The sequence below is a fragment of the Salmo salar genome, chromosome 14 (genome assembly GCF_965601325.2).
Source record: "Salmo salar chromosome 14, fSalSal1, whole genome shotgun sequence".
Taxonomy (NCBI): Eukaryota; Metazoa; Chordata; class Actinopteri; order Salmoniformes; family Salmonidae; genus Salmo; species Salmo salar.
The window spans coordinates 12,270,043-12,297,229 of NC_138304.1; the positions used below are offsets into that span (position 1 = coordinate 12,270,043).

The 27,187-nt window shown below is 40.2% G+C and overlaps 12 non-coding genes across 12 annotated transcripts; all 12 read right to left on the reverse strand.

Annotated features, from left to right (window-relative positions):
- Window positions 1-1,202: 1,202 nt before the first annotated feature.
- Window positions 1,203-1,275, reverse strand: trnav-cac (transfer RNA valine (anticodon CAC)). Its single transcript has one exon. It is a non-coding gene; the product is annotated as a tRNA-Val (tRNA).
- A 3,816-nt stretch (window positions 1,276-5,091) lies between these two features.
- Window positions 5,092-5,164, reverse strand: trnav-aac (transfer RNA valine (anticodon AAC)). Its single transcript has one exon. It is a non-coding gene; the product is annotated as a tRNA-Val (tRNA).
- A 1,917-nt stretch (window positions 5,165-7,081) lies between these two features.
- Window positions 7,082-7,154, reverse strand: trnav-cac (transfer RNA valine (anticodon CAC)). The gene has a single exon. It is a non-coding gene; the product is annotated as a tRNA-Val (tRNA).
- An 885-nt stretch (window positions 7,155-8,039) lies between these two features.
- trnav-aac (transfer RNA valine (anticodon AAC)) lies at window positions 8,040-8,112 on the reverse strand. Its single transcript has one exon. It is a non-coding gene; the product is annotated as a tRNA-Val (tRNA).
- A 1,838-nt stretch (window positions 8,113-9,950) lies between these two features.
- Window positions 9,951-10,023, reverse strand: trnav-cac (transfer RNA valine (anticodon CAC)). The gene has a single exon. It is a non-coding gene; the product is annotated as a tRNA-Val (tRNA).
- Window positions 10,024-10,876: 853 nt separating this feature from the next.
- Window positions 10,877-10,949, reverse strand: trnav-aac (transfer RNA valine (anticodon AAC)). The gene has a single exon. It is a non-coding gene; the product is annotated as a tRNA-Val (tRNA).
- A 1,917-nt stretch (window positions 10,950-12,866) lies between these two features.
- trnav-cac (transfer RNA valine (anticodon CAC)) lies at window positions 12,867-12,939 on the reverse strand. Its single transcript has one exon. It is a non-coding gene; the product is annotated as a tRNA-Val (tRNA).
- An 853-nt stretch (window positions 12,940-13,792) lies between these two features.
- Window positions 13,793-13,865, reverse strand: trnav-aac (transfer RNA valine (anticodon AAC)). The gene has a single exon. It is a non-coding gene; the product is annotated as a tRNA-Val (tRNA).
- Window positions 13,866-15,797: 1,932 nt separating this feature from the next.
- On the reverse strand, window positions 15,798-15,870 carry trnav-cac (transfer RNA valine (anticodon CAC)). The gene has a single exon. It is a non-coding gene; the product is annotated as a tRNA-Val (tRNA).
- Window positions 15,871-16,755: 885 nt separating this feature from the next.
- trnav-aac (transfer RNA valine (anticodon AAC)) lies at window positions 16,756-16,828 on the reverse strand. The gene has a single exon. It is a non-coding gene; the product is annotated as a tRNA-Val (tRNA).
- Window positions 16,829-18,855: 2,027 nt separating this feature from the next.
- trnav-cac (transfer RNA valine (anticodon CAC)) lies at window positions 18,856-18,928 on the reverse strand. Its single transcript has one exon. It is a non-coding gene; the product is annotated as a tRNA-Val (tRNA).
- An 876-nt stretch (window positions 18,929-19,804) lies between these two features.
- On the reverse strand, window positions 19,805-19,879 carry trnav-aac (transfer RNA valine (anticodon AAC)). Its single transcript has one exon. It is a non-coding gene; the product is annotated as a tRNA-Val (tRNA).
- Window positions 19,880-27,187: the final 7,308 nt, after the last annotated feature.

Genomic DNA, 27,187 nt, shown 5'->3' on the forward strand with positions numbered 1-27,187 from the left:
TAAGGGGTCTGAATACTTTCCGAATGCACTGTAGCTATGCAGGCTAGCTACTTTTCCTTTGCTAGCCAGCCAACTAAATCTATCACACAATCACATCAAGCAGCTGAAATGACAGAAAACTGTCTGCACTTTTGTTTGTTTTACCTAGGATTATATTGCCATTTCTTTGGATATATCCATTATAATGACCCTGATAAATGAATTTGCCTGGCTCAGAGAAGCTGTCATTCTGGTCACATTCATACACATCGCACGTTGGAGGTCACCAAAAAAACGGCAACATTGATCCACAGGTTGGAGAGGCAGACAGCAAGGTTTAGACAAACCTCAACTGTTTCAAACCATATGCTAGCCTAGGGGCATTGGGAAATATTGTCTAGACCAGTGATATTTAAAGTCGGGGTCGGGGGGACTGCAGTGGGGATATATATATTCATTATTTAGGAACAAAAAATTATGAGTTCAGATTATTGTATGAGACAATATAGAAACGTTTTTGAGAAAGTTAATTAGAAAAAAAGTATTTGATTGGGTAATTGAAGGTTATTTGTTGATGTAAAAAAAAATGTAACGTACCGATTTTAAAGTTGTATTTGGGGTGGGATCACAAGAAATGATTGCAAAAAAATGGGGACCCCAGAAATTCTGGAGGAAAAAATGGTGTCCCTGCTGAAAAGGTTTGAATACCATTGGTCTAGACACATTTTTCCAGGGGAGATGAAGTTTATAAATTGCCTGGCAGGGCCGTGGAACAGTGGATGCGCATTTATAAATCTAATGGAACCGCTAACAGGCACTACCCGCAGAATGCTGGGATGGTGGTGCTTCAACTCCCTGCTATTAACCAATTAGCATCCAGGATCCAAACAACCTGTTTTATAACATTGCATTGCCTCTGGTTATTGAAAGACATGTCTAAGACTGGTCTATTCATGTATTCTGCAGGCCTATGTATTTGTTTCGTTTTTTTCAGTTATCACTATCTGCCTCTGGTTAATGAAAGACATGTCTAAGACTGGTCTATTCATGTATTCTGTAGGCCTATGTATTTGTTTCGTTTTTTTCAGTTATCACTATCTGCCTCTGGTTATGAAAGACATGTCTAAGACTGGTCTATTCATGTATTCTGCAGGCCTATGTATTTGTTTCGTTTTTTCAGTTATGACCCTGTTTCTGTCATCACTATCTGTTTTGTTAAGATTTGTTTCCGCCTGGTTTCGAACCGGGGACCTTTCGCATGTGAGGCGAACGTGATAACCACTACACTACAGAAACTACAAGAAACAGAGTGGAAGTCATGGAAAATGTTAGGAATGCCCACAAGTCTACTGCCCATAATATCCCATATAGAGTACCACAGTAGGAGTCATAATACCCATAAGAACTAGCGGTCGAACAGGGAAATGGTTCCAATCGTTTTTCCACCATTCATATTCCCCACAGGGGATTTTAAAAACAGTTAAAAAAGGCCTGTGTTTCTTGTTGGCTTACCCTGGCATGGTAACCGTGTAATTCTCTCTAGGACAAGGTGACTTTTATAAAAAATATTCGCCTGTATTTACCCCCCCAAAATTAAATGCTAATTAACTGCTAATGTGGCTATCATAAAGAACTACAAATGTATTATTTTAAGTGTTTCTAAAATCCCATATGGGAAAAATGAATGGTGGAAAAATGGTTGGAACCATTTCCCTGTTTGACCGCTAGGTTTTATGGGTATTATGACACCTCCACTGTGGGGCTTTCCCCAGTTTTATTTGACAATTTGTATCATGTTAAATATTAGCCACTATCGGGAGCCACTGTCAGTAACAGCCACATACATTTATTTTGGCATACTTTCATTCCGTTGACCTTTCTTTAATCTGTCACATCCTTGTGAATTGTTCCTGAGGGTTGCTAGCATTAGTGAATCATATTAAGCTAAAGTATTGCAATAATTTGGGACATGTAGCCTATTTGAATCATTATGGAACTCAGACCACACGTAGCAGGAATTTATTCAGAGCGCCCAAGCTAGCCACCCCAGCAGAGTGCGTTACGCGACTTAAAAGGGTAAGTCTGAATAGCAAATACTGAGAAGTGCGTAGGAAAAGCATGAATTCCTAAATTGGGATCGAGCCCTAAGTGAATAGGATTACTATCTAATTTGTTAGAAATGTGTTTCCGCCCGGTCTCGAACTGGGGACCTTTCGCGTGTTAGGCAAACATGAAAACCACTACACTACGGAAACTGCATGAGTAGGATACTAAGGGTGTGACTTTGGCTGGGTGGGTTGGTGGGTGGGGCATTTATCGCTCTCAGAACCAAATGAAGTCAGAAATGACTTAGTCCATTAACTAAGCAATAAGGCTTGAGATCCCGGGAATTATCGTGTGAATAACTCCTGAATAAGGGCTGATTCACCGTAGGGATGGTTTGGCTGAGCAGCCGGCTCTTGGAAGAGTCTTGGTGGTTCCAAACTTCTTCCTTTTAAGAATGATGGAAGCCACTGTGTTCTTGGGTACCTTCAATGCTGCAGAAATGTATCGGTACCCTTCCCCACGTCTGTGCCTCGACACAATCCTCTCTCGGAGCTCTAGGGACAATTCCTTCCACCTCATGGCTTAGTTTATGCTCTGACATCCACTGTCAACTGTGGAACCTTATATAGACAGACAGGTGTGTGCCTTTTCAAATCATGACCAATCCATTGAATTTACCACAGGTGGACTCCAATCAAGTTGTAGAAACATCTCAAGGATGATCAATGGAAACAGGATGGACCTGAGCTCAATTTCCAGACTCATAGCAAAGGGTCTGAAAACGTATGTAAATAAGGTATTTTTTAAATCTTTTTTTATGAATTAAAAATGATATGTTATCGCTTTGTCATTATGGGGTATTGTGTGTAGATAGATTTTATTTGACTTAATCCGTTTTCAGAATAAGGCTGTGACGTAACAAAATGTGGAAAAAAGTAAGGGGTCTGAATACTTTCCGAATGCACTGTAGCTATGCAGGCTAGCTACTTTTCCTTTGCTAGCCAGCCAACTAAATCTATCACACAATCACATCAAGCAGCTGAAATGACAGAAAACTGTCTGCACTTTTGTTTGTTTTACCTAGGATTATATTGCCATTTCTTTGGATATATCCATTATAATGACCCTGATAAATGAATTTGCCTGGCTCAGAGAAGCTGTCATTCTGGTCACATTCATACACATCGCACGGTGGAGGTCACCAAAAAAACGGCAACATTGATCCACAGGTTGGAGAGGCAGACAGCAAGGTTTAGACAAACCTCAACTGTTTCAAACCATATGCTAGCCTAGGGGCATTGGGAAATATTGTCTAGACCAGTGATATTTAAAGTCGGGGTCGGGGGGACTGCAGTGGGGATATATATATTCATTATTTAGGAACAAAAAATTATGAGTACAGATTATTGTACGAGACAATATAGAAACGTTTTTGAGAAAGTTAATTAGAAAAAAAGTATTTGATTGGGTAATTGAAGGTTATTTGTTGATGTAAAAAAAAATGTAACGTACCGATTTTAAAGTTGTATTTGGGGTGGGATCACAAGAAATGATTGCAAAAAAATGGGGACCCCAGAAATTCTGGAGGAAAAAATGGTGTCCCTGCTGAAAAGGTTTGAATACCATTGGTCTAGACACATTTTTCCAGGGGAGATGAAGTTTATAAATTGACTGGCTGGGCCGTGGAACAGTGGATGCGCATTTATAAATCTAATGGAACCGCTAACAGGCACTACCTGCAGAATGCTGGGATGGTGGTGCTTCAACTCCCTGCTATTAACCAATTAGCATCCAGGATCCAAACAACCTGTTTTATAACATTGCATTGCCTCTGGTTATTGAAAGACATGTCTAAGACTGGTCTATTCATGTATTCTGCAGGCCTATGTATTTGTTTCGTTTTTTCAGTTATCACTATCTGCCTCTGGTTAATGAAAGACATGTCTAAGACTGGTCTATTCATGTATTCTGTAGGCCTATGTATTTGTTTAGTTTTTTTTCACTTATCACTATCTGCCTCTGGTTATTGAAAGACATGTCTAAGACTGGTCTATTCATGTATTCTGCAGGCCTATGTATTTGTTTCGTTTTTTTCAGTTATGACCCTGTTTCTGTCATCACTATCTGTTTTGTTAAAATTTGTTTCCGCCCGGTTTCAAACCGGGGACCTTTCTCGTGTGGGGCGAACGTGATAACCACTACACTACAGAAACTACTAGAAAAAGAGTGGAAGTCATGGAAAATGTTAGGAATGCCCACAAGTCTACCGCCCATAATATCCCAAATAGAGTACCACAGTAGGAGTCATAATACCCATAAGAACTAGCGGTCGAACAGGGAAATGGTTCCAATCGTTTTTCCACCATTCATATTCACCACAGGGGATTTTAAAAACTATTCAAAAAGGCCTGTGTTTCTTGTTGGCTTACCCTGGCATGGTAACCGTGTAATTCTCTCTAGGACAAGGTGACTTTTATAAAAAATGCTAATTAACTGCTAATGTGGCTATCATAAAGAACTACAAATGTATTATTTTAAGTGTTTCTAAAATCCCATATGGGAAAAATGAATGGTGGAAAAATGGTTGGAACCATTTCCCTGTTTGACCGCTAGGTTTTATGGGTATTATGACACCTCCACTGTGGGGCTTTCCCCAGTTTTATTTGACAATTTGTATCATGTTAAATATTAGCCACTATCGGGAGCCACTGTCAGTAACAGCCACATACATTTATTTTGGCATACTTTCATTCCGTTGACCTTTCTTTAATCTGTCACATCCTTGTGAATTGTTCCTGAGGGTTGCTAGCATTAGTGAATCATATTAAGCTAAAGTATTGCAATAATTTGGGACATGTAGCCTATTTGAATCATTATGGAACTCAGACCACACGTAGCAGGAATTTATTCAGAGCGCCCAAGCTAGCCACCCCAGCAGAGTGCGTTACGCGACTTAAAAGGGTAAGTCTGAATAGCAAATACTGAGAAGTGCGTAGGAAAAGCATGAATTCCTAAATTGGGATCGAGCCCTAAGTGAATAGGCTTACTGTCTAATTTGTTAAAATGTGTTTCCGCCCGGTCTCGAACCGGTGACCTTTCGCGTGTTAGGCGAACGTGATAACCACTACACTACGGAAACTGCTTGAGTAGGACACTAAGGGTGTGACTTTGGCTGGGTGGGTGGGTGGGGCATTTATCGCTCTCAGAACCAAATGAAGTCAGAAATGACTTAGTCCATTAACTAAGCAATCAGCCTTGAGATCCCGGGAATTATCGTGTGAATAACTCCTGAATAAGGGCTGATTCACCGTAGGGATGGTTTGGCTGAGCAGCCGGCTCTTGGAAGAGTCTTGGTGGTTCCAAACTTCTTCCTTTTAAGAATGATGGAAGCCACTGTGTTCTTGGGTACCTTCAATGCTGCAGAAATGTATCGGTACCCTTCCCCACGTCTGTGCCTCGACACAATCCTCTCTCGGAGCTCTAGGGACAATTCCTTCCACCTCATGGCTTAGTTTATGCTCTGACATGCACTGTCAACTGTGGAACCTTATATAGACAGACAGGTGTGTGCCTTTTCAAATCATGACCAATCCATTGAATTTACCACAGGTGGACTCCAATCAAGTTGTAGAAACATCTCAAGGATGATCAATGGAAACAGGATGGACCTGAGCTCAATTTCCAGACTCATAGCAAAGGGTCTGAAAACGTATGTAAATAAGGTATTTTTTAAATCTTTTTTTATGAATTAAAAATGATATGTTATCGCTTTGTCATTATGGGGTATTGTGTGTAGATAGATTTTATTTGACTTAATCCGTTTTCAGAATAAGGCTGTAACGTAACAAAATGTGGAAAAAAGTAAGGGGTCTGAATACTTTCCGAATGCACTGTAGCTATGCAGGCTAGCTACTTTTCCTTTGCTAGCCAGCCAACTAAATCTATCACACAATCACATCAAGCAGCTGAAATGACAGAAAACTGTCTGCACTTTTGTTTGTTTTACCTAGGATTATATTGCCATTTCTTTGGATATATCCATTATAATGACCCTGATAAATAAATTTGCCTGGCTCAGAGAAGCTGTCATTCTGGTCACATTCATACACATCGCACGGTGGAGGTCATCAAAAAAACGGCAACATTGATCCACAGGTTGGAGAGGCAGACAGCAAGGTTTAGACAAACCTCAACTGTTTCAAACCATATGCTAGCCTAGGGGCATTGGGAAATATTGTCTAGACCAGTGATATTTAAAGTCGGGGTCGGGGGGACTGCAGTGGGGATATATATATTCATTATTTAGGAACAAAAAATTATGAGTACAGATTATTGTACGAGACAATATAGAAACGTTTTTGAGAAAGTTAATTAGAAAAAAAGTATTTGATTGGGTAATTGAAGGTTATTTGTTGATGTAAAAAAAAATGTAACGTACCGATTTTAAAGTTGTATTTGGGGTGGGATCACAAGAAATGATTGCAAAAAAATGGGGACCCCAGAAATTCTGGAGGAAAAAATGGTGTCCCTGCTGAAAAGGTTTGAATACCATTGGTCTAGACACATTTTTCCAGGGGAGATGAAGTTTATAAATTGACTGGCTGGGCCGTGGGACATTTATAAATCTAATGGAACCGCTAACAGGCACTACCCGCAGAATGCTGGGATGGTGGTGCTTCAACTCCCTGCTATTAACCAATTAGCATCCAGGATCCAAACAACCTGTTTTATAACATTGCATTGCCTCTGGTTATTGAAAGACATGTCTAAGACTGGTCTATTCATGTATTCTGCAGGCCTATGTATTTGTTTCGTTTTTTTTCAGTTATCACTATCTGCCACTGGTTAATGAAAGACATGTCTAAGACTGGTCTATTCATGTATTCTGTAGGCCTATGTATTTGTTTCGTTTTTTTCAGTTATCACTATCTGCCTCTGGTTAATGAAAGACATGTCTAAGACTGGTCTATTCATGTATTCTGCAGGCCTATGTATTTGTTTCGTTTTTTTCAGTTATGACCCTGTTTCTGTCATCACTATCTGTTTTGTTAAAATTTGTTTCCGCCCGGTTTCGAACCGGGGACCTTTCGCGTGTGAGGCGAACGTGATAACCACTACACTACGGAATCTGCAAGAGAAAGAGTGGAAGTCATGGAAAATGTTAGGAATGCCCACAAGTCTACCGCCCATAATATCCCAAATAGAGTACCACAGTAGGAGTCATAATACCCATAAGAACTAGCGGTCGAACAGGGAAATGGTTCCAATCGTTTTTCCACCATTCATATTCCCCACAGGGGATTTTAAAAACAGTTAAAAAAGGCCTGTGTTTCTTGTTGGCTTACCCTGGCATGGTAACCGTGTAATTCTCTCTCGGACAAGGTGACTTTTATAAAAAATATTCGCCTGTATTTACCCCCCCAAAATTAAATGCTAATTACCTGCTAATGTGGCTATCATAAAGAACTACAAATGTATTATTTTAAGTGTTTCTAAAATCCCATATGGGAAAAATGAATGGTGGAAAAATGGTTGGAACCATTTCCCTGTTTGACCGCTAGGTTTTATGGGTATTATGACACCTCCACTGTGGGGCTTTCCCCAGTTTTATTTGACAATTTGTATCATGTTAAATATTAGCCACTATCGGGAGCCACTGTCAGTAACAGCCACATACATTTATTTTGGCATACTTTCATTCCGTTGACCTTTCTTTAATCTGTCACATCCTTTTGAATTGTTCCTGAGGGTTGCTAGCATTAGTGAATCATATTAAGCTAAAGTATTGCAATAATTTGGGACATGTAGCCTATTTGAATCATTATGGAACTCAGACCACACGTAGCAGGAATTTATTCAGAGCGCCCAAGCTAGCCACCCCAGCAGAGTGCGTTACGCGACTTAAAAGGGTAAGTCTGAATAGCAAATACTGAGAAGTGCGTAGGAAAAGCATGAATTCCTAAATTGGGATCGAGCCCTAAGTGAATAGGTGTACTATCTAATTTGTTAAAATGTGTTTCCGCCCGGTCTCGAACCGGGGACCTTTCGCGTGTTAGGCGAACGTGATAACCGCTACACTACGGAAACTGCATGAGTAGGATACTAAGGGTGTGACTTTGGCTGGGTGGGTGGGTGGGTGGGGCATTTATCGCTCTCAGAACCAAATGAAGTCAGAAATGACTTAGTCCATTAACTAAGCAATAAGGCTTGAGATCCCGGGAATTATCGTGTGAATAACTCCTGAATAAGGGCTGATTCACCGTAGGGATGGTTTGGCTGAGCAGCCGGCTCTTGGAAGAGTCTTGGTGGTTCCAAACTTCTTCCTTTTAAGAATGATGGAAGCCACTGTGTTGTTGGGTACCTTCAATGCTGCAGAAATGTATCGGTACCCTTCCCCACGTCTGTGCCTCGACACAATCCTGTCTCGGAGCTCTAGGGACAATTCCTTCCACCTCATGGCTTAGTTTATGCTCTGACATGCACTGTCAACTGTGGAACCTTATATAGACAGACAGGTGTGTGCCTTTTCAAATCATGACCAATCCATTGAATCTACCACAGGTGGACTCCAATCAAGTTGTAGAAACATCTCAAGGATGATCAATGGAAACAGGATGGACCTGAGCTCAATTTCCAGACTCATAGCAAAGGGTCTGAAAACGTATGTAAATAAGGTATTTTTTAAATCTTTTTTTATGAATTAAAAATGATATGTTATAGCTTTGTCATTATGGGGTATTGTGTGTAGATAGATTTTATTTGACTTAATCCGTTTTCAGAATAAGGCTGTAACGTAACAAAATGTGGAAAAAAGTAAGGGGTCTAAATACTTTCCGAATGCACTGTAGCTATGCAGGCTAGCTACTTTTCCTTTGCTAGCCAGCCAACTAAATCTATCACACAATCACATCAAGCAGCTGAAATGACAGAAAACTGTCTGCACTTTTGTTTGTTTTACCTAGGATTATATTGCCATTTCTTTGGATATATCCATTATAATGACCCTGATAAATTAATTTGCCTGGCTCAGAGAAGCTGTCATTCTGGTCACATTCATACACATCGCACGGTGGAGGTCTTCAAAAAAACGGCAACATTGATCCACAGGTTGGAGAGGCAGACAGCAAGGTTTAGACAAACCTCAACTGTTTCAAACCATATGCTAGCCTAGGGGCATTGGGAAATATTGTCTAGACCAGTGATATTTAAAGTCGGGGTCGGGGGGACTGCAGTGGGGATATATATATTTATTATTTAGGAACAAAAAATTACGAGTACAGATTATTGTACGAGACAATATAGAAACGTTTTTGAGAAAGTTAATTAGAAAAAAAGTATTTGATTGGGTAATTGAAGGTTATTTGTTGATGTAAAAAAAAATGTAACGTACCGATTTTAAAGTTGTATTTGGGGTGGGATCACAAGAAATGATTGCAAAAAAATGGGGACCCCAGAAATTCTGGAGGAAAAAATGGTGTCCCTGCTGAAAAGGTTTGAATACCATTGGTCTAGACACATTTTTCCAGGGGAGATGAAGTTTATAAATTGACTGGCTGGGCCGTGGGACAGTGGATGCGCATTTATAAATCTAATGGAACCGCTAACAGGCACTACCCGCAGAATGCTGGGATGGTGGTGCTTCAACTCCCTGCTATTAACCAATTAGCATCCAGGATCCAAACAACCTGTTTTATAACATTGCATTGCCTCTGGTTATTGAAAGACATGTCTAAGACTGGTCTATTCATGTATTCTGCAGGCCTATGTATTTGTTTCGTTTTTTTTCAGTTGTCACTATCTGCCTCTGGTTAATGAAAGACATGTCTAAGACTGGTCTATTCATGTATTCTGCAGGCCTATGTATTTGTTTCGTTTTTTTCAGTTATGACCCTGTTTCTGTCATCACTATCTGTTTTGTTAAAATTTGTTTCCGCCCGGTTTCGAACCGGGGACCTTTCGCGTGTGAGGCGAACGTGATAACCACTACACTACGGAAACTGCGAGAAAAAGAGTGGAAGTCATGGAAAATGTTAGGAATGCCCACAAGTCTACCGCCCATAATATCCCAAATAGAGTACCACAGTAGGAGTCATAATACCCATAAGAACTAGCGGTCGAACAGGGAAATGGTTCCAATCGTTTTTCCACCATTCATATTCCCCACAGGGGATTTTAAAAACTATTCAAAAAGGCCTGTGTTTCTTGTTGGCTTACCCTGGCATGGTAACCGTGTAATTCTCTCTAGGACAAGGTGACTTTTATAAAAAATGCTAATTAACTGCTAATGTGGCTATCATAAAGAACTACAAATGTATTATTTTAAGTGTTTCTAAAATCCCATATGGGAAAAATGAATGGTGGAAAAATGGTTGGAACCATTTCCCTGTTTGACCGCTAGGTTTTATGGGTATTATGACACCTCCACTGTGGGGCTTTCCCCAGTTTTATTTGACAATTTGTATCATGTTAAATATTAGCCACTATCGGGAGCCACTGTCAGTAACAGCCACATACATTTATTTTGGCATACTTTCATTCCGTTGACCTTTCTTTAATCTGTCACATCCTTGTGAATTGTTCCTGAGGGTTGCTAGCATTAGTGAATCATATTAAGCTAAAGTATTGCAATAATTTGGGACATGTAGCCTATTTGAATCATTATGGAACTCAGACCACACGTAGCAGGAATTTATTCAGAGCGCCCAAGCTAGCCACCCCAGCAGAGTGCGTTACGCGACTTAAAAGGGTAAGTCTGAATAGCAAATACTGAGAAGTGCGTAGGAAAAGCATGAATTCCTAAATTGGGATCGAGCCCTAAGTGAATAGGCTTACTGTCTAATTTGTTAAAATGTGTTTCCGCCCGGTCTCGAACCGGGGACCTTTCGCGTGTTAGGCGAACGTGATAACCACTACACTACGGAAACTGCGTGAGTAGGATACTAAGGGTGTGACTTTGGCTGGGTGGGTGGGTGGGTGGGGCATTTATCGCTCTCAGAACCAAATGAAGTCAGAAATGACTTAGTCCATTAACTAAGCAATCAGCCTTGAGATCCCGGGAATTATCGTGTGAATAACTCCTGAATAAGGGCTGATTCACCGTAGGGATGGTTTGGCTGAGCAGCCGGCTCTTGGAAGAGTCTTGGTGGTTCCAAACTTCTTCCTTTTAAGAATGATGGAAGCCACTGTGTTCTTGGGTACCTTCAATGCTGCAGAAATGTATCGGTACCCTTCCCCACGTCTGTGCCTCGACACAATCCTCTCTCGGAGCTCTAGGGACAATTCCTTCCACCTCATGGCTTAGTTTATGCTCTGACATGCACTGTCAACTGTGGAACCTTATATAGACAGACAGGTGTGTGCCTTTTCAAATCATGACCAATCCATTGAATTTACCACAGGTGGACTCCAATCAAGTTGTAGAAACATCTCAAGGATGATCAATGGAAACAGGATGGACCTGAGCTCAATTTCCAGCCTCATAGCAAAGGGTCTGAAAACGTATGTAAATAAGGTATTTTTTAAATCTTTTTTTATGAATTAAAAATGATATGTTATCGCTTTGTCATTATGGGGTATTGTGTGTAGATAGATTTTATTTGACTTAATCCGTTTTCAGAATAAGGCTGTAACGTAACAAAATGTGGAAAAAAGTAAGGGGTCTGAATATTTTCCGAATGCACTGTAGCTATGCAGGCTAGCTACTTTTCCTTTGCTAGCCAGCCAACTAAATCTATCACACAATCACATCAAGCAGCTGAAATGACAGAAAACTGTCTGCACTTTTGTTTGTTTTACCTAGGATTATATTGCCATTTCTTTGGATATATCCATTATAATGACCCTGATAAATTAATTTGCCTGGCTCAGAGAAGCTGTCATTCTGGTCACATTCATACACATCGCACGGTGGAGGTCATCAAAAAAACGGCAACATTGATCCACAGGTTGGAGAGGCAGACAGCAAGGTTTAGACAAACCTCAACTGTTTCAAACCATATGCTAGCCTAGGGGCATTGGGAAATATTGTCTAGACCAGTGATATTTAAAGTCGGGGTCGGGGGGACTGCAGTGGGGATATATATATTCATTATTTAGGAACAAAAAATTATGAGTACAGATTATTGTACGAGACAATATAGAAACGTTTTTGAGAAAGTTAATTAGAAAAAAAGTATTTGATTGGGTAATTGAAGGTTATTTGTTGATGTAAAAAAAAATGTAACGTACCGATTTTAAAGTTGTATTTGGGGTGGGATCACAAGAAATGATTGCAAAAAAATGGGGACCCCAGAAATTCTGGAGGAAAAAATGGTGTCCCTGCTGAAAAGGTTTGAATACCATTGGTCTAGACACATTTTTCCAGGGGAGATGAAGTTTATAAATTGACTGGCTGGGCCGTGGGACAGTGGATGCGCATTTATAAATCTAATGGAACCGCTAACAGGCACTACCCGCAGAATGCTGGGATGGTGGTGCTTCAACTCCCTGCTATTAACCAATTAGCATCCAGGATCCAAACAACCTGTTTTATAACATTGCATTGCCTCTGGTTATTGAAAGACATGTCTAAGACTGGTCTATTCATGTATTCTGCAGGCCTATGTATTTGTTTCGTTTTTTTCAGTTATACTATCTGCCTCTGGTTAATGAAAGACATGTCTAAGACTGGTCTTTATGTATTCTGTAGGCCTATGTATTTTTTAGTTATCACTATCTGCCTCTGGTTAATGAAAGACATGTCTAAGACTGGTCTATTCATGTATTCTGCAGGCCTATGTATTTGTTTCGTTTTTTTCAGTTATGACCCTGTTTCTGTCATCACTATCTGTTTTGTTAAAATTTGTTTCCGCCCGGTTTCGAACCGGGGACCTTTCGCGTGTGAGGCAAACGTGATAACCACTACACTACGGAAACTGCAAGAAAAAGAGTGGAAGTCATGGAAAATGTTAGGAATGCCCACAAGTCTACCGCCCATAATATCCCAAATAGAGTACCACAGTAGGAGTCATAATACCCATAAGAACTAGCGGTCGAACAGGGAAATGGTTCCAATCGTTTTTCCACCATTCATATTCCCCACAGGGGATTTTAAAAACTATTCAAAAAGGCCTGTGTTTCTTGTTGGCTTACCCTGGCATGGTAACCGTGTAATTCTCTCTAGGACAAGGTGACTTTTATAAAAAATGCTAATTAACTGCTAATGTGGCTATCATAAAGAACTACAAATGTATTATTTTAAGTGTTTCTAAAATCCCATATGGGAAAAATGAATGGTGGAAAAATGGTTGGAACCATTTCCCTGTTTGACCGCTAGGTTTTATGGGTATTATGACACCTCCACTGTGGGGCTTTCCCCAGTTTTATTTGACAATTTGTATCATGTTAAATATTAGCCACTATCGGGAGCCACTGTCAGTAACAGCCACATACATTTATTTTGGCATACTTTCATTCCGTTGACCTTTCTTTAATCTGTCACATCCTTGTGAATTGTTCCTGAGGGTTGCTAGCATTAGTGAATCATATTAAGCTAAAGTATTGCAATAATTTGGGACATGTAGCCTATTTGAATCATTATGGAACTCAGACCACACGTAGCAGGAATTTATTCAGAGCGCCCAAGCTAGCCACCCCAGCAGAGTGCGTTACGCGACTTAAAAGGGTAAGTCTGAATAGCAAATACTGAGAAGTGCGTAGGAAAAGCATGAATTCCTAAATTGGGATCGAGCCCTAAGTGAATAGGCTTACTGTCTAATTTGTTAAAATGTGTTTCCGCCCGGTCTCGAACCGGGGACCTTTCGCGTGTTAGGCGAACGTGATAACCACTACACTACGGAAACTGCGTGAGTAGGATACTAAGGGTGTGACTTTGGCTGGGTGGGTGGGTGGGTGGGGCATTTATCGCTCTCAGAACCAAATGAAGTCAGAAATGACTTAGTCCATTAACTAAGCAATAAGGCTTGAGATCCCGGGAATTATCGTGTGAATAACTCCTGAATAAGGGCTGATTCACCGTAGGGATGGTTTGGCTGAGCAGCCGGCTCTTGGAAGAGTCTTGGTGGTTCCAAACTTCTTCCTTTTAAGAATGATGGAAGCCACTGTGTTCTTGGGTACCTTCAATGCTGCAGAAATGTATCGGTACCCTTCCCCACGTCTGTGCCTCGACACAATCCTCTCTCGGAGCTCTAGGGACAATTCCTTCCACCTCATGGCTTAGTTTATGCTCTGACATGCACTGTCAACTGTGGAACCTTATATAGACAGACAGGTGTGTGCCTTTTCAAATCATGACCAATCCATTGAATTTACCACAGGTGGACTCCAATCAAGTTGTAGAAACATCTCAAGGATGATCAATGGAAACAGGATGGACCTGAGCTCAATTTCCAGCCTCATAGCAAAGGGTCTGAAAACGTATGTAAATAAGGTATTTTTTAAATCTTTTTTTATGAATTAAAAATGATATGTTATCGCTTTGTCATTATGGGGTATTGTGTGTAGATAGATTTTATTTGACTTAATCCGTTTTCAGAATAAGGCTGTAACGTAACAAAATGTGGAAAAAAGTAAGGGGTCTGAATACTTTCCGAATGCACTGTAGCTATGCAGGCTAGCTACTTTTCCTTTGCTAGCCAGCCAACTAAATCTATCACACAATCACATCAAGCAGCTGAAATGACAGAAAACTGTCTGCACTTTTGTTTGTTTTACCTAGGATTATATTGCCATTTCTTTGGATATATCCATTATAATGACCCTGATAAATGAATTTGCCTGGCTCAGAGAAGCTGTCATTCTGGTCACATTCATACACATCGCACGGTGGAGGTCATCAAAAAAACGGCAACATTGATCCACAGGTTGGAGAGGCAGACAGCAAGGTTTAGACAAACCTCAACTGTTTCAAACCATATGCTAGCCTAGGGGCATTGGGAAATATTGTCTAGACCAGTGATATTTAAAGTCGGGGTCGGGGGGACTGCAGTGGGGATATATATATTCATTATTTAGGAACAAAAAATTATGAGTACAGATTATTGTACGAGACAATATAGAAACGTTTTTGAGAAAGTTAATTAGAAAAAAAGTATTTGATTGGGTAATTGAAGGTTATTTGTTGATGTAAAAAAAAATGTAACGTACCGATTTTAAAGTTGTATTTGGGGTGGGATCACAAGAAATGATTGCAAAAAAATGGGGACCCCAGAAATTCTGGAGGAAAAAATGGTGTCCCTGCTGAAAAGGTTTGAATACCATTGGTCTAGACACATTTTTCCAGGGGAGATGAAGTTTATAAATTGACTGGCTGGGCCGTGGAACAGTGGATGCGCATTTATAAATCTAATGGAACCGCTAACAGGCACTACCTGCAGAATGCTGGGATGGTGGTGCTTCAACTCCCTGCTATTAACCAATTAGCATCCAGGATCCAAACAACCTGTTTTATAACATTGCATTGCCTCTGGTTATTGAAAGACATGTCTAAGACTGGTCTATTCATGTATTCTGCAGGCCTATGTATTTGTTTCGTTTTTTTCAGTTATCACTATCTGCCTCTGGTTAATGAAAGACATGTCTAAGACTGGTCTATTCATGTATTCTGTAGGCCTATGTATTTGTTTAGTTTTTTTTCACTTATCACTATCTGCCTCTGGTTATTGAAAGACATGTCTAAGACTGGTCTATTCATGTATTCTGCAGGCCTATGTATTTGTTTCGTTTTTTTCAGTTATGACCCTGTTTCTGTCATCACTATCTGTTTTGTTAAAATTTGTTTCCGCCCGGTTTCGAACCGGGGACCTTTCGCGTGTGAGGCGAACGTGATAACCACTACACTACAGAAACTACAAGAAAAAGAGTGGAAGTCATGGAAAATGTTAGGAATGCCCACAAGTCTACCGCCCATAATATCCCAAATAGAGTACCACAGTAGGAGTCATAATACCCATAAGAACTAGCGGTCGAACAGGGAAATGGTTCCAATCGTTTTTCCACCATTCATATTCCCCACAGGGGATTTTAAAAACAGTTAAAAAAGGCCTGTGTTTCTTGTTGGCTTACCCTGGCATGGTAACCGTGTAATTCTCTCTCGGACAAGGTGACTTTTATAAAAAATATTCGCCTGTATTTACCCCCCCAAAATTAAATGCTAATTAACTGCTAATGTGGCTATCATAAAGAACTACAAATGTATTATTTTAAGTGTTTCTAAAATCCCATATGGGAAAAATGAATGGTGGAAAAATGGTTGGAACCATTTCCCTGTTTGACCGCTAGGTTTTATGGGTATTATGACACCTCCACTGTGGGGCTTTCCCCAGTTTTATTTGACAATTTGTATCATGTTAAATATTAGCCACTATCGGGAGCCACTGTCAGTAACAGCCACATACATTTATTTTGGCATACTTTCATTCCGTTGACCTTTCTTTAATCTGTCACATCCTTGTGAATTGTTCCTGAGGGTTGCTAGCATTAGTGAATCATATTAAGCTAAAGTATTGCAATAATTTGGGACATGTAGCCTATTTGAATCATTATGGAACTCAGACCACACGTAGCAGGAATTTATTCAGAGCGCCCAAGCTAGCCACCCCAGCAGAGTGCGTTACGCGACTTAAAAGGGTAAGTCTGAATAGCAAATACTGAGAAGTGCGTAGGAAAAGCATGAATTCCTAAATTGGGATCGAGCCCTAAGTGAATAGGTGTACTATCTAATTTGTTAAAATGTGTTTCCGCCCGGTCTCGAACCGGGGACCTTTCGCGTGTTAGGCAAACGTGATAACCGCTACACTACGGAAACTGCGTGAGTAGCATACTAAGGGTGTGACTTTGGCTGGGTGGGTGGGTGGGTGGGGCATTTATCGCTCTCAGAACCAAATGAAGTCAGAAATGACTTAGTCCATTAACTAAGCAATAAGGCTTGAGATCCCGGGAATTATCGTGTGAATAACTCCTGAATAAGGGCTGATTCACCGTAGGGATGGTTTGGCTGAGCAGCCGGCTCTTGGAAGAGTCTTGGTGGTTCCAAACTTCTTCCTTTTAAGAATGATGGAAGCCACTGTGTTCTTGGGTACCTTCAATGCTGCAGAAATGTATCGGTACCCTTCCCCACGTCTGTGCCTCGACACAATCCTGTCTCGGAGCTCTAGGGACAATTCCTTCCACCTCATGGCTTAGTTTATGCTCTGACATGCACTGTCAACTGTGGAACCTTATATAGACAGACAGGTGTGTGCCTTTTCAAATCATGACCAATCCATTGAATTTACCACAGGTGGACTCCAATCAAGTTGTAGAAACATCTCAAGGATGATCAATGGAAACAGGATGGACCTGAGCTCAATTTCCAGACTCATAGCAAAGGGTCTGAAAACGTATGTAAATAAGGTATTTTTTAAATCTTTTTTTATGAATTAAAAATGATATGTTATCGCTTTGTCATTATGGGGTATTGTGTGTAGATAGATTTTATTTGACTTAATCCGTTTTCAGAATAAGGCTGTAACGTAACAAAATGTGGAAAAAAGTAAGGGGTCTGAATACTTTCCGAATGCACTGTAGCTATGCAGGCTAGCTACTTTTCCTTTGCTAGCCAGCCAACTAAATCTATCACACAATCACATCAAGCAGCTGAAATGACAGAAAACTGTCTGCACTTTTGTTTGTTTTACCTAGGATTATATTGCCATTTCTTTGGATATATCCATTATAATGACCCTGATAAATGAATTTGCCTGGCTCAGAGAAGCTGTCATTCTGGTCACATTCATACACATCGCACGGTGGAGGTCACCAAAAAAACGGCAACATTGATCCACAGGTTGGAGAGGCAGACAGCAAGGTTTAGACAAACCTCAACTGTTTCAAACCATATGCTAGCCTAGGGGCATTGGGAAATATTGTCTAGACCAGTGATATTTAAAGTCGGGGTCGGGGGGACTGCAGTGGGGATATATATATTCATTATTTAGGAACAAAAAATTATGAGTACAGATTATTGTACGAGACAATATAGAAACGTTTTTGAGAAAGTTAATTAGAAAAAAAGTATTTGATTGGGTAATTGAAGGTTATTTGTTGATGTAAAAAAAAATGTAACGTACCGATTTTAAAGTTGTATTTGGGGTGGGATCACAAGAAATGATTGCAAAAAAATGGGGACCCCAGAAATTCTGGAGGAAAAAATGGTGTCCCTGCTGAAAAGGTTTGAATACCATTGGTCTAGACACATTTTTCCAGGGGAGATGAAGTTTATAAATTGACTGGCTGGGCCGTGGAACAGTGGATGCGCATTTATAAATCTAATGGAACCGCTAACAGGCACTACCTGCAGAATGCTGGGATGGTGGTGCTTCAACTCCCTGCTATTAACCAATTAGCATCCAGGATCCAAACAACCTGTTTTATAACATTGCATTGCCTCTGGTTATTGAAAGACATGTCTAAGACTGGTCTATTCATGTATTCTGCAGGCCTATGTATTTGTTTCGTTTTTTTCAGTTATCACTATCTGCCTCTGGTTAATGAAAGACATGTCTAAGACTGGTCTATTCATGTATTCTGTAGGCCTATGTATTTGTTTAGTTTTTTTTCACTTATCACTATCTGCCTCTGGTTAATGAAAGACATGTCTAAGACTGGTCTATTCATGTATTCTGTAGGCCTATGTATTTGTTTAGTTTTTTTTCACTTATCACTATCTGCCTCTGGTTATTGAAAGACATGTCTAAGACTGGTCTATTCATGTATTCTGCAGGCCTATGTATTTGTTTCGTTTTTTTCAGTTATGACCCTGTTTCTGTCATCACTATCTGTTTTGTTAAAATTTGTTTCCACCCGGTTTCGAACCGGGGACCTTTCGCGTGTGAGGCGAACGTGATAACCACTACACTACAGAAACTACAAGGAAAAGAGTGGAAGTCATGGAAAATGTTAGGAATGCCCACAAGTCTACCGCCCATAATATCCCAAATAGAGTACCACAGTAGGAGTCATAATACCCATAAGAACTAGCGGTCGAACAGGGAAATGGTTCCAATCGTTTTTCCACCATTCATATTCCCCACAGGGGATTTTAAAAACAGTTAAAAAAGGCCTGTGTTTCTTGTTGGCTTACCCTGGCATGGTAACCGTGTAATTCTCTCTCGGACAAGGTGACTTTTATAAAAAATATTCGCCTGTATTTACCCCCCCAAAATTAAATGCTAATTAACTGCTAATGTGGCTATCATAAAGAACTACAAATGTATTATTTTAAGTGTTTCTAAAATCCCATATGGGAAAAATGAATGGTGGAAAAATGGTTGGAACCATTTCCCTGTTTGACCGCTAGGTTTTATGGGTATTATGACACCTCCACTGTGGGGCTTTCCCCAGTTTTATTTGACAATTTGTATCATGTTAAATATTAGCCACTATCGGGAGCCACTGTCAGTAACAGCCACATACATTTATTTTGGCATACTTTCATTCCGTTGACCTTTCTTTAATCTGTCACATCCTTGTGAATTGTTCCTGAGGGTTGCTAGCATTAGTGAATCATATTAAGCTAAAGTATTGCAATAATTTGGGACATGTAGCCTATTTGAATCATTATGGAACTCAGACCACACGTAGCAGGAATTTATTCAGAGCGCCCAAGCTAGCCACCCCAGCAGAGTGCGTTACGCGACTTAAAAGGGTAAGTCTGAATAGCAAATACTGAGAAGTGCGTAGGAAAAGCATGAATTCCTAAATTGGGATCGAGCCCTAAGGCTTACTGTCTAATTTGTTAAAATGTTTTTCCGCCCGGTCTCGAACCGGGGACCTTTCGCGTGTTAGGCGAAAGTGATAACCACTACACTACGGAAACTGCATGAGTAGGATACTAAGGGTGTGACTTTGGCTGGGTGGGTGGGTGGGGCATTTATCGCTCTCAGAACCAAATGAAGTCAGAAATGACTTAGTCCATTAACTAAGCAATCAGGTTTGAGATCCCGGGAATTATCGTGTGAATAACTCCTGAATAAGGGCTGATTCACCGTAGGGATGGTTTGGCTGAGCAGCCGGCTCTTGGAAGAGTCTTGGTGGTTCCAAACTTCTTCCTTTTAAGAATGATGGAAGCCACTGTGTTCTTGGGTACCTTCAATGCTGCAGAAATGTATCGGTACCCTTCCCCACGTCTGTGCCTCGACACAATCCTGTCTCGGAGCTCTAGGGACAATTCCTTCCACCTCATGGCTTAGTTTATGCTCTGACATGCACTGTCAACTGTGGAACCTTATATAGACAGACAGGTGTGTGCCTTTTCAAATCATGACCAATCCATTGAATTTACCACAGGTGGACTCCAATCAAGTTGTAGAAACATCTCAAGGATGATCAATGGAAACAGGATGGACCTGAGCTCAATTTCCAGACTCATAGCAAAGGGTCTGAAAACGTATGTAAATAAGGTATTTTTTAAATCTTTTTTTATGAATTAAAAATGATATGTTATCGCTTTGTCATTATGGGGTATTGTGTGTAGATAGATTTTATTTGACTTAATCCGTTTTCAGAATAAGGCTGTAACGTAACAAAATGTGGAAAAAAGTAAGGGGTCTGAATACTTTCCGAATGCACTGTAGCTATGCAGGCTAGCTACTTTTCCTTTGCTAGCCAGCCAACTAAATCTATCACACAATCACATCAAGCAGCTGAAATGACAGAAAACTGTCTGCACTTTTGTTTGTTTTACCTAGGATTATATTGCCATTTCTTTGGATATATCCATTATAATGACCCTGATAAATGAATTTGCCTGGCTCAGAGAAGCTGTCATTCTGGTCACATTCATACACATCGCACGGTGGAGGTCACCAAAAAAACGGCAACATTGATCCACAGGTTGGAGAGGCAGACAGCAAGGTTTAGACAAACCTCAACTGTTTCAAACCATATGCTAGCCAAGGGGCATTGGGAAATATTGTCTAGACCAGTGATATTTAAAGTCGGGGTCGGGGGGACTGCAGTGGGGATATATATATTCATTATTTAGGAACAAAAAATTATGAGTACAGATTATTGTACGAGACAATATAGAAACGTTTTTGAGAAAGTTAATTAGAAAAAAAGTATTTGATTGGGTAATTGAAGGTTATTTGTTGATGTAAAAAAAATGTAACGTACGGATTTTAAAGTTGTATTTGGGGTGGGATCACAAGAAATGATTGCAAAAAAATGGGGACCCCAGAAATTCTGGAGGAAAAAATTGTGTCCCTGCTGAAAAGGTTTGAATACCATTGGTCTAGACACATTTTTCCAGGGGAGATGAAGTTTATAAATTGACTGGCTGGGCCGTGGGACAGTGGATGCGCATTTATAAATCTAATGGAACCGCTAACAGGCACTACCCGCAGAATGCTGGGATGGTGGTGCTTCAACTCCCTGCTATTAACCAATTAGCATCCAGGATCCAAACAACCTGTTTTATAACATTGCATTGCCTCTGGTTATTGAAAGACATGTCTAAGACTGGTCTATTCATGTATTCTGTAGGCCTATGTATTTGTTTTGTTTTTTTCAGTTATCACTATCTGCCTCTGGTTAATGAAAGACATGTCTAAGACTGGTCTATTCATGTATTCTGCAGGCCTATGTATTTGTTTCGGTTTTTTTCAGTTATCACTATCTGCCTCTGGTTAATGAAAGACATGTCTAAGACTGGTCTATTCATGTATTCTGTAGGCCTATGTATTTCTTTCTTTTTTTTCAGTTATCACTATCTGCCTCTGGTTAATGAAAGAAATGTCTAAGACTGGTCTATTCATGTATTCTGTAGGCCTATGTATTTGTTTCGTTTTTTTCAGTTATGACCCTGTTTCTGTCATCACTATCTGTTTTGTTAAAATTTGTTTCCGCCCGGTTTCGAACAGGGGACTTTTCGCATGTGAGGCAAACGTGATAACCACTACACTACGGAAACTGCAAGAAAAAGAGTGGAAGTCATGGAAAATGTTAGGAATGCCCACAAGTCTACCGCCCATAATATCCCAAATAGAGTACCACAGTAGGAGTCATAATACCCATAAGAACTAGCGTTCGAACAGGGAAATGGTTCCAATCGTTTTTCCACCATTCATATTCCCCACAGGGGCTTTTAAAAACTATTCAAAAAGGCCTGTGTTTCTTGTTGGCTTACCCTGGCATGGTAACCGTGTAATTCTCTCTAGGACAAGGTGACTTTTATAAAAAATGCTAATTAACTGCTAATGTGGCTATCATAAAGAACTACAAATGTTTTATTTTAAGTGTTTCTAAAATCCCATATGGGAAAAATGAATGGTGGAAAAATGGTTGGAACCATTTCCCTGTTTGACCGCTAGGTTTTATGGGTATTATGACACCTCCACTGTGGGGCTTTCCCCAGTTTTATTTGACAATTTGTATCATGTTAAATATTAGCCACTATCGGGAGCCACTGTCAGTAACAGCCACATACATTTATTTTGGCATACTTTCATTCCGTTGACTTTTCTTTAATCTGTCACATCCTTGTGAATTGTTCCTGAGGGTTGCTAGCATTAGTGAATCATATTAAGCTAAAGTATTGCAATAATTTGGGACATGTAGCCTATTTGAATCATTATGGAACTCAGACCACACGTAGCAGGAATTTATTCAGAGCGCTCAAGCTAGCCACCCCAGCAGAGTGCGTTACGCGACTTAAAAGGGTATGTCTGAATAGCAAATACTGAGAAGTGCGTAGGAAAAGCATGAATTCCTAAATTGGGATCGAGCCCTAAGTGAATAGGCTTACTGTCTAATTTGTAAAAATGTGTTTCCGCCCAGTCTCAAACCGGGGACCTTTTGCGTGTTATGCGAATGTGATAACCGCTACACTACGGAAACTGCGTGAGTAGGATACTAAGGGTGTGACTTTGGCTGGGTGGGTGGGTGGGGCATTTATCGCTCTCAGAACCAAATGAAGTCAGAAATGACTTAGTCCATTAACTTAGCAATAAGGCTTGAGATCCCGGGAATTATCGTGTGAATAACTCCTGAATAAGGGCTGATTCACCGTAGGGATGGTTTGGCTGAGCAGCCGGCTCTTGGAAGAGTCTTGGTGGTTCCAAACGTCTTCCTTTTAAGAATGATGGAAGCCACTGTGTTCTTGGGTACCTTCAATGCTGCAGAAATGTATCGGTACCCTTCCCCACGTCTGTGCCTCGACACAATCCTGTCTCGGAGCTCTAGGGACAATTCCTTCCACCTCATGGCTTAGTTTATGCTCTGACAGGCACTGTCAACTGTGGAACCTTATATAGACAGACAGGTGTGTGCCTTTTCAAATCATGACCAATCCATTGAATTTACCACAGGTGGACTCCAATCAAGTTGTAGAAACATCTCAAGGATGATCAATGGAAACAGGATGGACCTGAGCTCAATTTCCAGCCTCATAGCAAAGGGTCTGAAAACGTATGTAAATAAGGTATTTTTTAAATCTTTTTTTATGAATTCAAAATGATATGTTATCGCTTTGTCATTATGGGGTATTGTGTGTCGATAGATTTTATTTGACTTAATCCGTTTTCAGAATAAGGAAGTAACGTAACAAAATGTGGAAAAAAGTAAGGGGTCTGAATACTTTCCGAATGCACTGTAGCTATGCAGGCTAGCTACTTTTCCTTTGCTAGCCAGCCAACTAAATCTATCACACAATCACATCAAGCAGCTGAAATGACAGAAAACTGTCTGCACTTTTGTTTGTTTTACCTAAGATTATATTGCCATTTCTTTGGATATATCCATTATAATGACCCTGATAAATTAATTTGCCTGGCTCAGAGAAGCTGTCATTCTGGTCACATTCATACACATCGCACGGTGGAGGTCATCAAAAAAACGGCAACATTGATCCACAGGTTGGAGAGGCAGACAGCAAGGTTTAGACAAACCTCAACTGTTTCAAACCATATGCTAGCCTAGGGGCATTGGGAAATATTGTCTAGACCAGTGATATTTAAAGTCGGGGTCGGGGGGACTGCAGTGGGGATATATATATTCATTATTTAGGAACAAAAAATTATGAGTTCAGATTATTGTACGAGACAATATAGAAACGTTTTTGAGAAAGTTAATTAGAAAAAAAGTATTTGATTGGGTAATTGAAGGTTATTTGTTGATGTAAAAAAAAATGTAACGTACCGATTTTAAAGTTGTATTTGGGGTGGGATCACAAGAAATGATTGCAAAAAAATGGGGACCCCAGAAATTCTGGAGGAAAAAATGGTGTCCCTGCTGAAAAGGTTTGAATACCATTGGTCTAGACACATTTTTCCAGGGGAGATGAAGTTTATAAATTGACTGGCTGGGCCGTGGGACAGTGGATGCGCATTTATAAATCTAATGGAACCGCTAACAGGCACTACCCGCAGAATGCTGGGATGGTGGTGCTTCAACTCCCTGCTATTAACCAATTAGCATCCAGGATCCAAACAACCTGTTTTATAACATTGCATTGCCTCTGGTTATTGAAAGACATGTCTAAGACTGGTTTATTCATGTATTCTGTAGGCCTATGTTTTTTTTTCAGTTATCACTATCTGCCTCTGGTTATTGAAAGACATGTCTAAGACTGGTCTATTCATGTATTCTGCAGGCCTATGTATTTGTTTCGTTTTTTTTCAGTTATGACCCTGTTTCTGTCATCACTATCTGTTTTGTTAAAATTTGTTTCCGCCCAGGTTTCGAACCGGGGACCTTTAGCGTGTGAGGCGAACGTGATAACCACTACACTACGGAAACCACAAGAAATAGAGTGGAAGTCATGGAAAATGTTAGGAATGCCCACAAGTCTACCGCCCATAATATCCCAAATAGAGTACCACAGTAGGAGTCATAATACCCATAAGAACTAGCGGTCGAACAGGGAAATGGTTCCAATCGTTTTTCCACCATTCATATTCCCCACAGGGGCTTTTAAAAACTATTCAAAAAGGCCTGTGTTTCTTGTTGGCTTACCCTGGCATGGTAACCGTGTAATTCTCTCTAGGACAAGGTGACTTTTATAAAAAATGCTAATTAACTGCTAATGTGGCTATCATAAAGAACTACAAATGTATTATTTTAAGTGTTTCTAAAATCCCATATGGGAAAAATGAATGGTGGAAAAATGGTTGGAACCATTTCCCTGTTTGACCGCTAGGTTTTATGGGTGTTATGACACCTCCACTGTGGGGCTTTCCCCAGTTTTATTTGACAATTTGTATCATGTTAAATATTAGCCACTATCGGGAGCCACTGTCAGTAACAGCCACATACATTTATTTTGGCATACTTTCATTCCGTTGACCTTTCTTTAATCTGTCACATCCTTGTGAATTGTTCCTGAGGGTTGCTAGCATTAGTGAATCATATTAAGCTAAAGTATTGCAATAATTTGGGACATGTAGCCTATTTGAATCATTATGGAACTCAGACCACACGTAGCAGGAATTTATTCAGAGCGCTCAAGCTAGCCACCCCAGCAGAGTGCGTTACGCGACTTAAAAGGGTATGTCTGAATAGCAAATACTGAGAAGTGCGTAGGAAAAGCATGAATTCCTAAATTGGGATCGAGCCCTAAGTGAATAGGCTTACTGTCTAATTTGTAAAAATGTGTTTCCGCCCAGTCTCGAACCGGGGACCTTTTGCGTGTTATGCGAATGTGATAACCGCTACACTACGGAAACTGCATGAGTAGGATACTAAGGGTGTGACTTTGGCTGGGTGGGTGGGTGGGGCATTTATCGCTCTCAGAACCAAATGAAGTCAGAAATGACTTAGTCCATTAACTTAGCAATAAGGCTTGAGATCCCGGGAATTATCGTGTGAATAACTCCTGAATAAGGGCTGATTCACCGTAGGGATGGTTTGGCTGAGCAGCCGGCTCTTGGAAGAGTCTTGGTGGTTCCAAACGTCTTCCTTTTAAGAATGATGGAAGCCACTGTGTTCTTGGGTACCTTCAATGCTGCAGAAATGTATCGGTACCCTTCCCCACGTCTGTGCCTCGACACAATCCTGTCTCGGAGCTCTAGGGACAATTCCTTCCACCTCATGGCTTAGTTTATGCTCTGACAGGCACTGTCAACTGTGGAACCTTATATAGACAGACAGGTGTGTGCCTTTTCAAATCATGACCAATCCATTGAATTTACCACAGGTGGACTCCAATCAAGTTGTAGAAACATCTCAAGGATGATCAATGGAAACAGGATGGACCTGAGCTCAATTTCCAGCCTCATAGCAAAGGGTCTGAAAACGTATGTAAATAAGGTATTTTTTAAATCTTTTTTTATGAATTAAAAATGATATGTTATCGCTTTGTCATTATGGGGTATTGTGTGTAGATAGATTTTATTTGACTTAATCCGTTTTCAGAATAAGGAAGTAACGTAACAAAATGTGGAAAAAAGTAAGGGGTCTGAATACTTTCCGAATGCACTGTAGCTATGCAGGCTAGCTACTTTTCCTTTGCTAGCCAGCCAACTAAATCTATCACACAATCACATCAAGCAGCTGAAATGACAGAAAACTGTCTGCACTTTTGTTTGTTTTACCTAAGATTATATTGCCATTTCTTTGGATATATCCATTATAATGACCCTGATAAATGAATTTGCCTGGCTCAGAGAAGCTGTCATTCTGGTCACATTCATACACATCGCACGGTGGAGGTCATCAAAAAAACGGCAACATTGATCCACAGGTTGGAGAGGCAGACAGCAAGGTTTAGACAAACCTCAACTGTTTCAAACCATATGCTAGCCTAGGGGCATTGGGAAATATTGTCTAGACCAGTGATATTTAAAGTCGGGGTCGGGGGGACTGCAGTGGGGATATATATATTCATTATTTAGGAACAAAAAATTATGAGTTCAGATTATTGTACGAGACAATATAGAAACGTTTTTGAGAAAGTTAATTAGAAAAAAAGTATTTGATTGGGTAATTGAAGGTTATTTGTTGATGTAAAAAAAAATGTAACGTACCGATTTTAAAGTTGTATTTGGGGTGGGATCACAAGAAATGATTGCAAAAAAATGGGGACCCCAGAAATTCTGGAGGAAAAAATGGTGTCCCTGCTGAAAAGGTTTGAATACCATTGGTCTAGACACATTTTTCCAGGGGAGATGAAGTTTATAAATTGACTGGC